The following is a 12,892-nucleotide window of genomic DNA, read 5'->3' as shown; positions in this document are numbered from 1 at the left end:
AAACAGTAAAGCAATTTGACGTTGGCAATAGAGACAAGTCCGCAAGGCACTCATCGAATGTTAGAATGGCCGTCGCTGCCGGCTGTGCGGAATTTAAAGGTGGAGAAATTTTGAGGTGGGGCACCTAAATTAACTGCCACATCTTGTAAGCCGTGAAGACGGATGCGCGCGATGATAACTTATCCAGAAAAGTCTGGCCTCATCTAGCATTGATAGAAACGTGATACGGCAGCATGCCGTGAGGGCATGACGGACTTCTGCGCTGAACTTCATGAGCATGAGGAAAAGGGCGGCTCGCCAGGCGCAGGCGTCCAGTGTGAACTTTCTTTGCGCATCGATATGGAAGCGGTGCATCGGGGGTGTTTCACCAATTACGCGGATGAAACATCGAGGTCACTGGTAGCGGCGTCGCTTGAGGCGCAGGTGTCGCAGCTGACTAGAGCTGATTCTGAGACAGCGGACACGGGTACAAGCAATGCTACAGTGGAGAGATTGCCATACGTCAGATCAGCTGGTGTGGACAGTGTCTGCGTCCTTTAGCGTGAATAGAGCACGGAAACACGTCAAAAGTTGCGACGCACGCCAAATCACGGCACGATCTTGGCGTGCATTTGCCTATGCAGCCCGAGGGACTGGCGTCCGGCGTAAAGACGCTACAGCAGCTGAGCACGCAAAGCATGAAGGCCTAAGAAAGCATGGCTCTGTCCATAGTGAAGGCGCGTGGCCTGAGTGCGCTCACCGCCAACGAGGGTCGTAAGTTGGATAGACAGCAGCGCAAACGGAATGTCACTGCGCTGACCGCCTGTGCCGCACCGATATTCGGTCGTAGACGGCGGGTGCGTGTGTTCGACCCTGGAGGACGCCGCTGAATCGTAGGCTGCGTTGGCCATGTCCACTCCACCCTTAACAGGCCTCGCCATGTCCCAACAAGGACCAGTGCGCAGGTATGCAACACGGCTAGCCTTGGTAGCACGTCTCGAGATGAAACAAAAGGCTCGAGTAAGTGCGGATGCAGTAGGTGGGTGTGGGGGATCCAGAGTTGGCAGGACTCAGTGTTCAGGGACTACAGACATGGACATGACCGAATGTTCTTTTGCGGCAGTTATGCTGACTTTACCTTGTGTGCTTCAGTGATTACGGGCAGTGTGATATAAACTGCTCGGAACTGTCTTTGTTTGCATATTACAGATGTTTGAGTGCCCCTAGAATGATGTGCTGTCTTAGTTACATGATTGAGAGTATTTGTCATTGGCACTGTCATTAGCATTGTCATTAGCATTGTCCTCGGAATGGGTGTGAGGTTGTGACGAAGGGTCGCAGCATGCGGGCTCGCAAGCTCCGGTTGCTTGCTCGTGCAGAGGTACTGAACCACCACTTGCCGAACCCTTTTTATTGTTTGTTGCCTATGCTTATCTCTGAATAGATTAGCCGAGTCTTCGGCGGAAGGTGTAGGGTTCGGCGCGCTGTCGCATCTTTTTGTACATGTGTTGCGAATATTCCGCGAGAGGGTAGTGGCCTAGGCTTCGCGTCAGGTTTCGTTTTTTTTTGTTTTGATTTGGTGCACGCTGTTAGAAGTGGACTCATGCTTTTTGGTTAGTCTCACCATTCGTCCTTGCGGTTTCCTTCGCCGCTCCGGATGGCGGGGCTATCTGCCAGCCTCGACCTTGGACCCCTGTCCCCTTGGCGAAGGATTGAGAGACCACCTAGGCAGGAACTCGGGGGTAAGGGAAAACGCTGACATCAGTTCTGCGCTTCCCTATTCGTCAAAACTGCTGAGCCGCAGTTAGCAGTTTATTTTTACGTGTGGAAAGGGGCGCGGGCATCTTCGGGGTGGACCCGCGAAGGGAGCCGCGCCAGTGTGCTTTGCCTCTAGCGGCTCCTAGCTGGCAGGCGCTCGGTCTGGACGAGTGCGGAGGGAGTGACCTTGGAGAGCAGGTTCAAGGCGCGCCAGTTTGACGGTTGGGACGCGGTGTCCCTCGCCTCTCTGAGGGCGGTCGGCTAGGCCGTCCGCGGCTAGTTGTGTTCGTATACTGACTTTTGTTTGTACCCATCAGTAAATAGCCTGTATAAAAGTTCGTTTCTCAATAAATCGCTTCTCCTGCAAGTAATATCATCGAAAAGCCTTCAAGCTGGGCATCAAGTTTCTGGAAATCACCGCACCAACACCACCGGCAAACCTTTACTATGAGTTAGAACACACAGCAGCGCTATAAAAAGACAATAGTCTAGAGCATTTAAAAATTTTAGATAAAAGCATTATTAAACAGGAAAAAGTTTGTAAGCGCAATTTTTTCTTATATTGTAAGATTTCACTATAACAATCAATGTATCCGCCGATGTACTGTCGGGAAGCTTGCCCTTTTTACTATTAAGGTTCTCCCTATCGTCAAAAGCTTTCCCGTTGGTTTTCTGTGGAAGTCTTAACAGTTCGATGCGAGCTATAGATTTAAAAGATAGGTCGTGCTGCACATCAGAAAAATGGACCATTAAATTCAATATTTCCACAACCGTATCTTACAATTTTTGGTTTGGTTGGCTTTGATTTTTGGGGGAAAGGAAATGGCGCAGTATCTGTCTCATATATTGTTGGACACCTGAACCGCGCCGTAAGGGAAGGGATAAAGGAGGGAGTGAAAGAAGAAAGGAAGAAAGAGGTGCCATAGAGGAGGGCTCCGGGATAATTTCGACTACCTGGGGATCTTTAACGTGCACTGACATCGCACAGCACATGGCGCCTTAGCGTTTTTCCTCCATAAAAGCGCAGCCGCCGCGGTCAGGGTCGAACCCGGGAACTACGGATGAGTAGTCGAGCGCCTCAACCATTAAGCCACCGCGGCGGGTATTCCAATTTTTCTATATTAAAAATTTCTGTCCAAGAACGTTAAAGGTGACCATGCGACACACAAACACACACACACACACACACACACGCGCACGCGCACACACACACACACACACACACACACACACACACACACACACACGCGCGCGCGCGCACACACACACACACACACACACACACACACACACACAAACCGATGGAGGCGAAATTCTAGAGGCCGATGTCAGTGCACGTTAGAAAACTCCAGGTGTGGAAATATCCGGAGTCCATCACTACTTCGTCCCTCATACTTGAGTCGCTTTGGGACGTTAAAAGCTCAAAAATCGTAAACCATACACACACACATACAAACACACGCCCACACACACACGCGCGCGCACACACGCACACACACACACACGCACGCACACACGCACACACACGTATCCAGATAGCTTTCTTGACAAAATAAAATACGAAAACTTTCATTTTGCAGAGCTCACCCAGAACTTCATTCCGGCAAAATATCCTGTTAACCTTCATGATATGCAAACGAAAATTTCAGCTAGGACTATGCTTTTTGCACTAAATCACGGCAGTGCTCATAAAAGAGCTTAGCAGGTCGCACGTTAGGCCTTGCGAGAAGAAGATTCGAAAACATACGCCTAGGACAAAGCTAGCGGAATGGTACAAAGGAGTGCTTTATTGCAGATACTGCGCGTACATATGCACTGAAGTCTGCGTACACGGGCCCGAAAGATTGTGCAAAGAAAACGAAGGAAAAAAGGCAGGGGAGGTTGTGAGCTTGCGTATGGTGCTCCTCGCTAATCGAACTTGTAGGTCTCGGCACGAAGACACGTGTGAGCGAGGAGGTTATTGGTTTTTTTGCTTCCTGTTGCTGTACAGACGGAAGGTAGAGGGACTGCCTTTATATTCAGCAGCTGCTGCCTTGGTGCTCTTTGAACTCTCGCTTGCTGGATTACTCTGTGGGATTTCCTGATTGCAGCTCACGCATGAGCCTCGGACATGCGCCAAGTTGCAGCCGAAGGCGAAGGAGAAGAAGGAGGTGGTAAGCGCGCTTGATTACGACAACCGCCGTCCTCAAGCCGCACAAACGAGACTCCGCTCTGCGAACGGAACCCCATGCTAAGGCGCTGACTCAAAGGTGAGCTTTTATTTTTCATGTCCGCATTTTTAGTCTTGAACATGTGCGAACCATTGACCTTTCTCACATATGCGCGGAACATTTCTTCGGAATGTTCTTAAATACTGCGTTGCCAGAATCTAGCCTGGACCTTCGCATCGGAATTTAATTCGCACATTATGCACAGGCTGAAATAGCACCGTCAGTAAACATTAATTTATTGACATTGTTCAGGGAGTCGTAGCAGTGTACTGACATACTTAGGGAAAATGTAGCATATTACGGGTGCAGTGTGTTTTCAGGTAAAGCTCCCTGCGACGCTATATACGCATAAGGTGGTATCTCTTGCGCTGTCATCGACGTTTCTGCTACCAGTGGCCTACCGACGAAGCTGTAGTCTTGCGTTGTAGCATTTTCTGTTAATAGGGGTTGTCCTGTTTCGTTGAGAAGGAATACCACGAACAGACAATGAATGCAGGAAGGACAATAAACCGGCGCCAACATGCAAATGACGCCGCATGCTGCTGCAGCCTACAACATCGATAGGCTAAATGGCAGTGCCACGGGCGTAAGCAGACATTCTCCTTCCTGCAGAATAATGAGCAAACGTTTAAACCTAGACACAAGTGAACGGAGCATGCAGCAGAAATGACAACATCATTCAGCACCCCCGTTAGCTACACCCCACGGAAGCTTAAATGCGCAGCGCTCATAGGCACGCGTCCCGCATGCAGGACGCACGCATTTGTCCATATGCCGTTCTTACGCCTGTCGTCAATGTGGCGCTTTTGAACGGCAACGCCCCCAGGTAATACGGTGCTGTCCGCGACGGCCTTCACAGCGCTCAAAATGTGCTGCGTCCGATTTGATGATGCGTATTAGCATTTTTTTTTCAGCCTGGTGCATCCAGGATGTGTCTCAGCACGAATGCGCCGCTTTTGCTCGCTTCAGTGGTACTTAGTTCATGTGCTCAAGCCTGCGCTGGCTGCCACGATCCCAACAAGAGGGGTGTGGAAGAATTCGGATCGTGAGGCAGTATTACAGTAATCTTCAAAGTGGAAAGGAAATCTAAAATGAACCTTCGAAGATAAGTTGATTAAACTTCGCACGCTGCACTAATATATTGTCCACCCCAAGTGTTAAAAATACTGTAGCTATCACCCCGAGACAGCGCAGATGTTCGTGAACAAAAAGCAATATGTTTCTATAATTAAAAGCCTGCCGATCAAGCACAGTTCCACTAACACTATTCTGAGACCATTAGATATCAGGTAGACATCCATCTTATATGTAGGGCAAACGAAACTGTCCTACGTGAAGTAGTTCCTTCACAAAAGTTGTTTAAGTAGCTCATATCAAACTTCCAAATCCGTGATCTACAATACCACCTCTCTTGCAATTTATAATGCAGCTGCACTATAGCGGTGTGCATCAATCGACAGAATGCACTTTAAGCTTTCAAATGATGCTTACATCGTAGTTTTAGGACGAGGACAACGCGGAGGATCTTGACGTGATCATAGCCAAAAATGGAGCATTCGCGCTGCCGGAATGTGTCCCCCCATTTAGTTTAACCATTTTGTTAGCCTCCACGTTTCTGCCCCATACGTGAGTGCCAGTAATATAAAGCTCCTATATACTTTGCTCTCAAACTGCCATTCACTATCTTAGACAACCCTCCAAATGCGCTCCAATTCATTCTTATTCTTGTAATTATTTCCCTCCCATGATTCAAATCAATGACTATATGCACTTTGAAACTTGGAAAGAATCCACCTTGGCACAAGTAAAAGTGGTTTTACTTGCGCCAAGGTGGATTCTTTCCAAGTTTCAAAGATGCTTAACCAACTTGCCCAGCAACATGCCTTACTGGACTATATGCATTAAGTAGACATATACTCATTCACGTATATATCTCAAGATATCGCTAAATCAATAAATATGCGGAATCATGCAGATCACTAAATACTATACTTGGCAACGTAGGCATATTCCCCAAGCAAAGCAGAATAACTTGGTGCAGTTAGCAATGGCATAGGGCTTTAAAACGTGTCACTGAGGACGTTCAGGTAGGCAAAAAAAGAAGATTGAAACATCCATTAAAATCTTCACAACTGACTGCTAAATTTTCGCATATTTTGGAAATGAAAGATGCTTCCGTTGCCATCCGCACATATTCTCCATTTTTAGTGTTAGAATCTACCCCAGGCCTGGTGCAGGATTGTCACGGATCTCCCCGGAGAACACTCGGACCGAAAGAATGGGCTAGGCGACGGGTGTACCCACACAAACGCACATTTATTACACCCTGCGTGACACACACACTAGAACAAGACTAACAAAACTAACAAAAAACACAAAGACTATAAATACACACCACCCGGGCACACTGCTATCAGCGTATTCTACCAGCGCTCTACTATTCGTAGTCGGCGTTCGTGCTCACGGTTGGTTCAGTTCGGCTGCGGCGTTGTATGATTCCCGTAGCCGGCGTCGAGGCGGCGTTCGGCGTGCTTGGGCTGGCGTTGCTGGCGGCGTCGCTGGCTGCGTCGTATAAGCTCCCGGTCCAAGCGCCCATGGAGGTGATGCCGGTGTTGTTGGCGTTGGGGGCACCACCCGGATGGGTGGCAACAGCACTGGAGACACCCCCGGCCGTAGCGGGTGGTAGCCTCCTCCCTTGACTCCCCGGAACGGGCTCAGGCAGGGCAGGAAGTCCACGATGCGATGGCGTAGAACGCGAGCTCACCAGAGCAGTAAGCGGCGTCGCTCTCTTCCAGCCGACGTGTTACTGACCCGCCGGAGCCTCCGCTTCTCTGCTGTTCCCCCTCGTGCCTCACTCTCACTCGCCCTGTTATAGCCTCGGTGTTAGTCCGCGTAAGCCTTGTCGTCGTCTTCTGCCCGTCTCCACCAATCATCTCTGTCCACCTCACCCAATGCTTCTTCTTCCTCTTCTTTATTCCTCAGTTAATCCACGTCATCTTCTTCACACCTCTTTCCTTTAAAATTTAATTTAGGCTCCTTAATATATGTGACAAGGGCTCCCTCTCTCAAGAGTTTTTCCATGAAAAACTGCTCAAGTCGTACTCATCTTCAAGCCATCCAGCCAACTGACTATCTTCTGTGGCGATTCTGGACCCAGCACACAACACACCGCAAAGGTCCAGCACACGCCAAGAGCACACCACTAACATAGCACACCAAACGGCGTTTTCAGAACACTAACACATCACTGCTGTTGTCCGTACAGAGTCCTTAAAAATAGGTCGATGTCCACAACACATCCCTTGTAAAATCACATAATACCAACAACAGCAACAACAACAACAACAAGATAAATCCCAGAGATACATTAGCAGAGCAACAACAAGATACATGCCAGCTATACCTAGATCTGTTCAGTTAGCTCTATCTGTATACAAGTCTAATTTGTAACATACGACCTCCGTTTTGCTTGGCCCATCCGAAAGCGTCTTCCCTGATTAGGAGTAGAGCTGTGATCGTCTGTCTTCATTCACATTGGGCTTCATTAGTAATTCATTCCCTCCTGCATTTTTCTTCCCACTGCAAGTGGGCACCTAGGCAACATAACCTGTCTCCTCGGCCACTACCGCACGTGCTACCTTAGGGACGTACCGTAAGGGACCCCTTTCTTTGTATTTCTTCAACATATTTACATGGAAAGCCTCCTTAGTGTCATCAATCAATAATTCATAATACCTATCCTTTTTCTTCCGCCTCACAAGGTACGGGCCCTTCCACTGCGTCAGTAACTTATCATGATACGTGGGTAGCAGGACGAGAACCCTGTCGCCCGGATTCAGATTTCTGTGAATGGCTTTCTTTTCATAATATCCATTGTGGCGTTCACGCCCCTTTTGCAGGCTTTGATGTGCAAGCCTGCATGTTTCCTTCAACCTTTCCCGCAACTAAAGAACGTACGTGTGTGTTGTCTTGAGATCTGATTCAATCTCTTTATTAGCCCACAGCTCCTTGAGTATTGTAAGTGGACCTCTTACGGCTCTCCCATACAACATCTCGAAGGGCGAGAAAACAAGACTCGTTTGCGGTGCTTCGCGGTAAGCGAACAAAAGAGCTTAGAGATATCTATACCAATCAGTAGGTCTCTCCTGGCAAATTTTCTTGATCACGTTTTTCAGGGTGCCGTTGAACCGCTCTACAAGCCCATTACACATGGGATGGTAAGGCGTCGTCAGTAACTGCCTTACTGACAAAAGGCGGTTAACCTCATTCATTAGTTCCGACGTGAAGTTCGAGCCCCGGTCACCCAAAATTTCCCTCGGGAACCCATAACGTGAAAACATTTTCACAAGACCCTTCGCCACTTGAATACTGTCAATAGTTCTCAGTGGAATAGCGTCATGATAACGAGTGGCGACGTCAACAAGAGTAAGCACATATCTATTGCTTTTGGCGGATACTGCAGAGATTGCCCCACAATGTCAATCGCCACTCGCTGAAACGGTAGGTCGATGGCTGGCATCTTGCCCAGAGGTACGGGACCAACTCTTCCCTTCGAAACTGTGCGTTGGCATACGTCACATGAGCGAACAAAGCGTTTAACGTCACTCTGAACACCCGGCCAAAAGAACTCCCCGGTGATCCTAGGCACCGTTTTTTGAACACCCTGGTATCCGGCCAAAATGGCGTCATGTCCTAAGCGTAGCACGGTCTCTCGCATATCTCTTGGGAACACCAGCTGTTGGACCCGCCTTCCTGAACTTAATATGAACCCCCTGTGCAGAAGACCATTTACCAATTGGTATTGGAATGATGTACGACTCTTCTTTCTTTTCACTTTTTCCCCTACTCTTTCGAAACAGGCCTTCAAGCTCGGGTCTTATTTTTGCCTAATTGGAATTTCGGCCGTTGTTACGCTCAGGCACATCGTAACAGGAGTAGAGAGCGGACGCTGCGTTGCTCGGGATGTCGCTTGAGCTCTTGTCTCCACTGCCGACGAAAAACTGACTGTGCCCGTCTGAGCTGTCACGGGCCGTTCCTCCTTTGGATGTTCCTCAACGCCGAGCATTCTCCACTCGAGATCGGGGTCTTCGACACTTATTGCACCCGTAATGTTCCCCAAGATAAGATCGTAGATAGGTTGGTCTACGCATTTTGCCACTACCTGCCCAGTATAATATGGCATGAACACTAGAATCCTGGCTTCAGGAAGGTACCTTACTGTGCTATCTACGAGAGTGACGCCCGACGCTTCACCTGTAAGATCCTCGTCCTTCACCAGGCTTCTCCGAACCAAAACTGTGTTGGCTGCGCAGCCTCTAAGCACCAATAAAAGACGCTCCCCTATTTTCCCAAGCACCACCGGCATTGCTGCTTTCGACTTGGGTGTTCCACTCACTGCCTCATTTTCCAGCGGCGTTTGCTCTCCTTTCAGTTGTGGAACTTCGGGTGGCGTGACAAGTTCTAACCTATAGTCGACAACGCATGCAGCCTGGTCCTGCATTCTCTATCGGCACTCATCCAGAGTATGACCCCTCCTCTTACAACCTTGACACACAACCTGCGTTTTTTGTGAAACGCTACTAGTCTGACAGTCAGCTGCACGGTTTCCCACCTTGCCGCAGAGAAAACACCTTACTGGCGCCTTAGATGCATCCCCATGTGCTCTTGGTTGTGCCGCATCATTCTTCATTATTTTCTGGGTTTCCTCCTTTGTCTAACTCAAAGTTCTTAGCTTTTGAGCCTCGAGGAATTGGTCTGCAGTGTCGGCGAACTCTTCCAATGAACACAACTTTCTTTCAGGAATAGCACTAGCTTTGAGCTGCAGCACGCTAAAAATTGCTCTGTGGCCAGCTTGTCACGCAACCCTTCAAAACTCTTTTCTGTGTTTGGCATATCAAGCCCCCTATCAAAATAGCGGGTCAGCGTGCAGGAAAACTGCTTAGCGGTTTCGGAATCCTCAGGTTTCACGGTGCGAAATCTCTCACAAAAACCCTCTTCCGTAACCCTGAATCTTTGGAGCAGTGCCTTTTGACTGTCTCGTAGTCCATGGAATCATCAGCAGGCATCCTTCCAAACACATTCAGCGCCTCTCCGACTAAACACATGCTCAATGCCGTAGCCCATTCACTGCGCTCCCAGCCTTGCCCTAAAGATATCCGCTCGAATCGTTGCAGATATGCGTCCAGAACATCTCTTTTGTCATCGAAAGGAGCCATCAGCTTCTTTGGACAAATTATGACCGGTCTAGGAGATTCTCTACCCGCTAAGAAACGCTGATCACCGTCCGCGATCTCCTCATATATTCCCGCGATATGCGCCTGTTTCCACAAAAGAAACTCTTTCTCCCGTTCTATCCTTCTTTTCTCTCGCTCTTCTGCTTCGCGAGCGTCTGCGCGTGCTTGCGCCCTTTCCTCTCTCTGCCTGCCTCCTCTTTCTGCCTCTTTGCCTTCTCGTCATAGAGACGCATCGCCTCTTGCTTGCTTAACCCTAGCATGAGCGGCAGTTATAAGATTTTTGCCAAATGCATACTTTCTGCCGTCGAGAGATCGGAAAGATCCCAGACAAAGCAAAAAGAGAAAAGGAAATGAATCCTGGCAGGCTCGCCACTTATCTTTGTCATGGACATCCCCGGAGAACACTCGGACCGAAAGTATGGATTAGGCGACGGGTGTACCCGCACAAACGCACATTTAATACACCCTACGTGGCACACACACTAGAACACAAAACTAACAAAACTAACACAAAACACGCACTATAAATACACACGAGCCAGGCACACTGCTACAAGCGTCTACTACTAGCGTTCTACTATTAGCGGTAGGCGTTCGTGCTCACGGTTGGTTCGATGCGGCTGCGGCGTTGTATGGATCCCGTAGCCGGCGTCGAGGTGGCGTTCGGCGTGCTTGGGCTGGCGTTGCTTGCGGCGTCGCTGGCTGCGTCGTATAAGCTTCCGGTCCAAGCGTCCGTGGAGGTGATGCCGGTGTTGTTGGCGTTGGGGCCACCACCCGGATGGGTGGCAATAGCGCTGGAGACACCCCTGGCTGTAGCAGGTGGTAGCGTCCTCCGTTGACTCCCCGGAACGGGCTCAGGCACGGCAGGAAGTCCACGATGCGATGCCGTAGAACGCGAGCTCACCGGAGCAGTAGCCAGCGTCGCTCTCTTCCAGCCGATGTGTCCCTGACCCGCCGGAGCCTCCGCTTCTCTGCTGTTCCCCCCGTGCCTCGCACTCACTCGCCCTTTTATAGCCTCAGTGTTAGTCCACGTAAGCCTTGTCGTCGTCTTCTTGTCTTCTCTACCAATCATCTCTCTCCACCTCACCGAATGCTTCTTCTTCTTCCTCTTCTTTATTCTTCGGTTAATCCACGTCGTCTTCTTCACGCCTCTTTCCTTTAAAATTTATTTTAGGCTCCTTAATATATGTGAGAAGGATACCCTGCTCATTAGAAGTAGTGCTCTAGAGGACAGCCCACTCTCTTTTTTCTCCTTGATGGCCTAATTCGCTTTTAGACTGCATATGCACGTTGTTATAACACGCTCGGATAAGCGCGCGGTCACCAGCTTCACGCAGCTAGGTGCTCTTCTAGATATCAACAGGTGCACCACGTAGCTTCCACCCGTTGTGACCACAGGAGCCAGTACCGACTTCAGTAAAGGAACCAGGTACAAATAGCAGCGAGCGGCAAGAGCGTATTCGTGATAACGAGACCACATGGTTACCACAAATGTGGAAGGCAAACGTAATGTCAATAAAAAACAGGAGACAGCATCATCCTGAAGGCATTTCATAGAAGCTTGATCGATCGCTTGACATTGCACAGTCGCAGCGGCTACAAAATATCAAAACAGGCAAAGTTTTAGCGCCAGCGCACCAACTCCTCCATCGGAAAAAGCGCACGTGTAACCGCCGGGCACAGCACCGCTAGAACAGTCAACATTGTCGTTAAAAAGCGGCACATCACAACGGGCAAACGCAAGGCACGTGGGGCCGTGTGAGCGTCCCGCCTGCAGGAGGTTTGCCTTTAAGAGCTGCACATATCTCCCTTCCGAAGAGTTAGAAGGCACTGAATGTTTTTTTTAGTTCCAGCGCATGCTTTTTGTCATATCCGCGCCTGTAGTTCACACAAGTGTGTTAGGGCACATTTTTACATATTGTCACTTATCTTCGGAGCCTTTTTTTTTTGGTCAGTGTTTCTGCCCTAGCACTAACATGGTGTGGCCATTTCCCACGTTTAGCCGTTGCGTGTTTGTATATTTCTCTGAACGCTGCTTTATGGCACGCTGGCTATAAGCCCACAGAGTTGGTAATCTTCCAGGTGTAGCTGGGATATATATATATATATATATATATATAAGTGTGTGTGTGTGTGTAGGCGCACGTGTGTGCGTGCGGGGGAGTGTTATGTGATATGTATAAAGAGTCGCCAGAAATTGAAAAACAAGACATTACAGGATTTAATTCACGACGTTTCCACTAGCGGAATATATATATATATATATATATATATATATATATATATATATATATATATATATATATATATATATATATATATATATAGTATATGTTGCATACACTTGGCCAGTTACCAACTCGATGGGCTGGTGGGCAGCATGTCACAAAGCAGTGTTCACATCACAGAAGCATACCAACAGACAATGGCTGTATATATATATATATATATATATATATATATATATATATATATATATATATATATATATATATATATATATATATATATATGAAGCATAGAAAGATAAACGTTTTTGGTTGCTAGAGGTAAAATGCAAAGTTGAGAAACGATTCATTTAGTCATAGATTTATTTTGTGTCGACGTTTCGGACAGAGCCTGTCCTTTCTCAAGACTGAAGTTAAAGCGATTTTCCTCCTCTTCTTAAGGAGTTGGAATTGGCACACGTGCACAACACATGAAGAAAACAAC

The sequence above is a fragment of the Amblyomma americanum genome, chromosome 5 (assembly GCF_052857255.1).
Source record: "Amblyomma americanum isolate KBUSLIRL-KWMA chromosome 5, ASM5285725v1, whole genome shotgun sequence".
Lineage (NCBI taxonomy): Eukaryota > Metazoa > Arthropoda > Arachnida > Ixodida > Ixodidae > Amblyomma > Amblyomma americanum.
Note: the sequence above shows the minus strand (reverse complement) of the source record.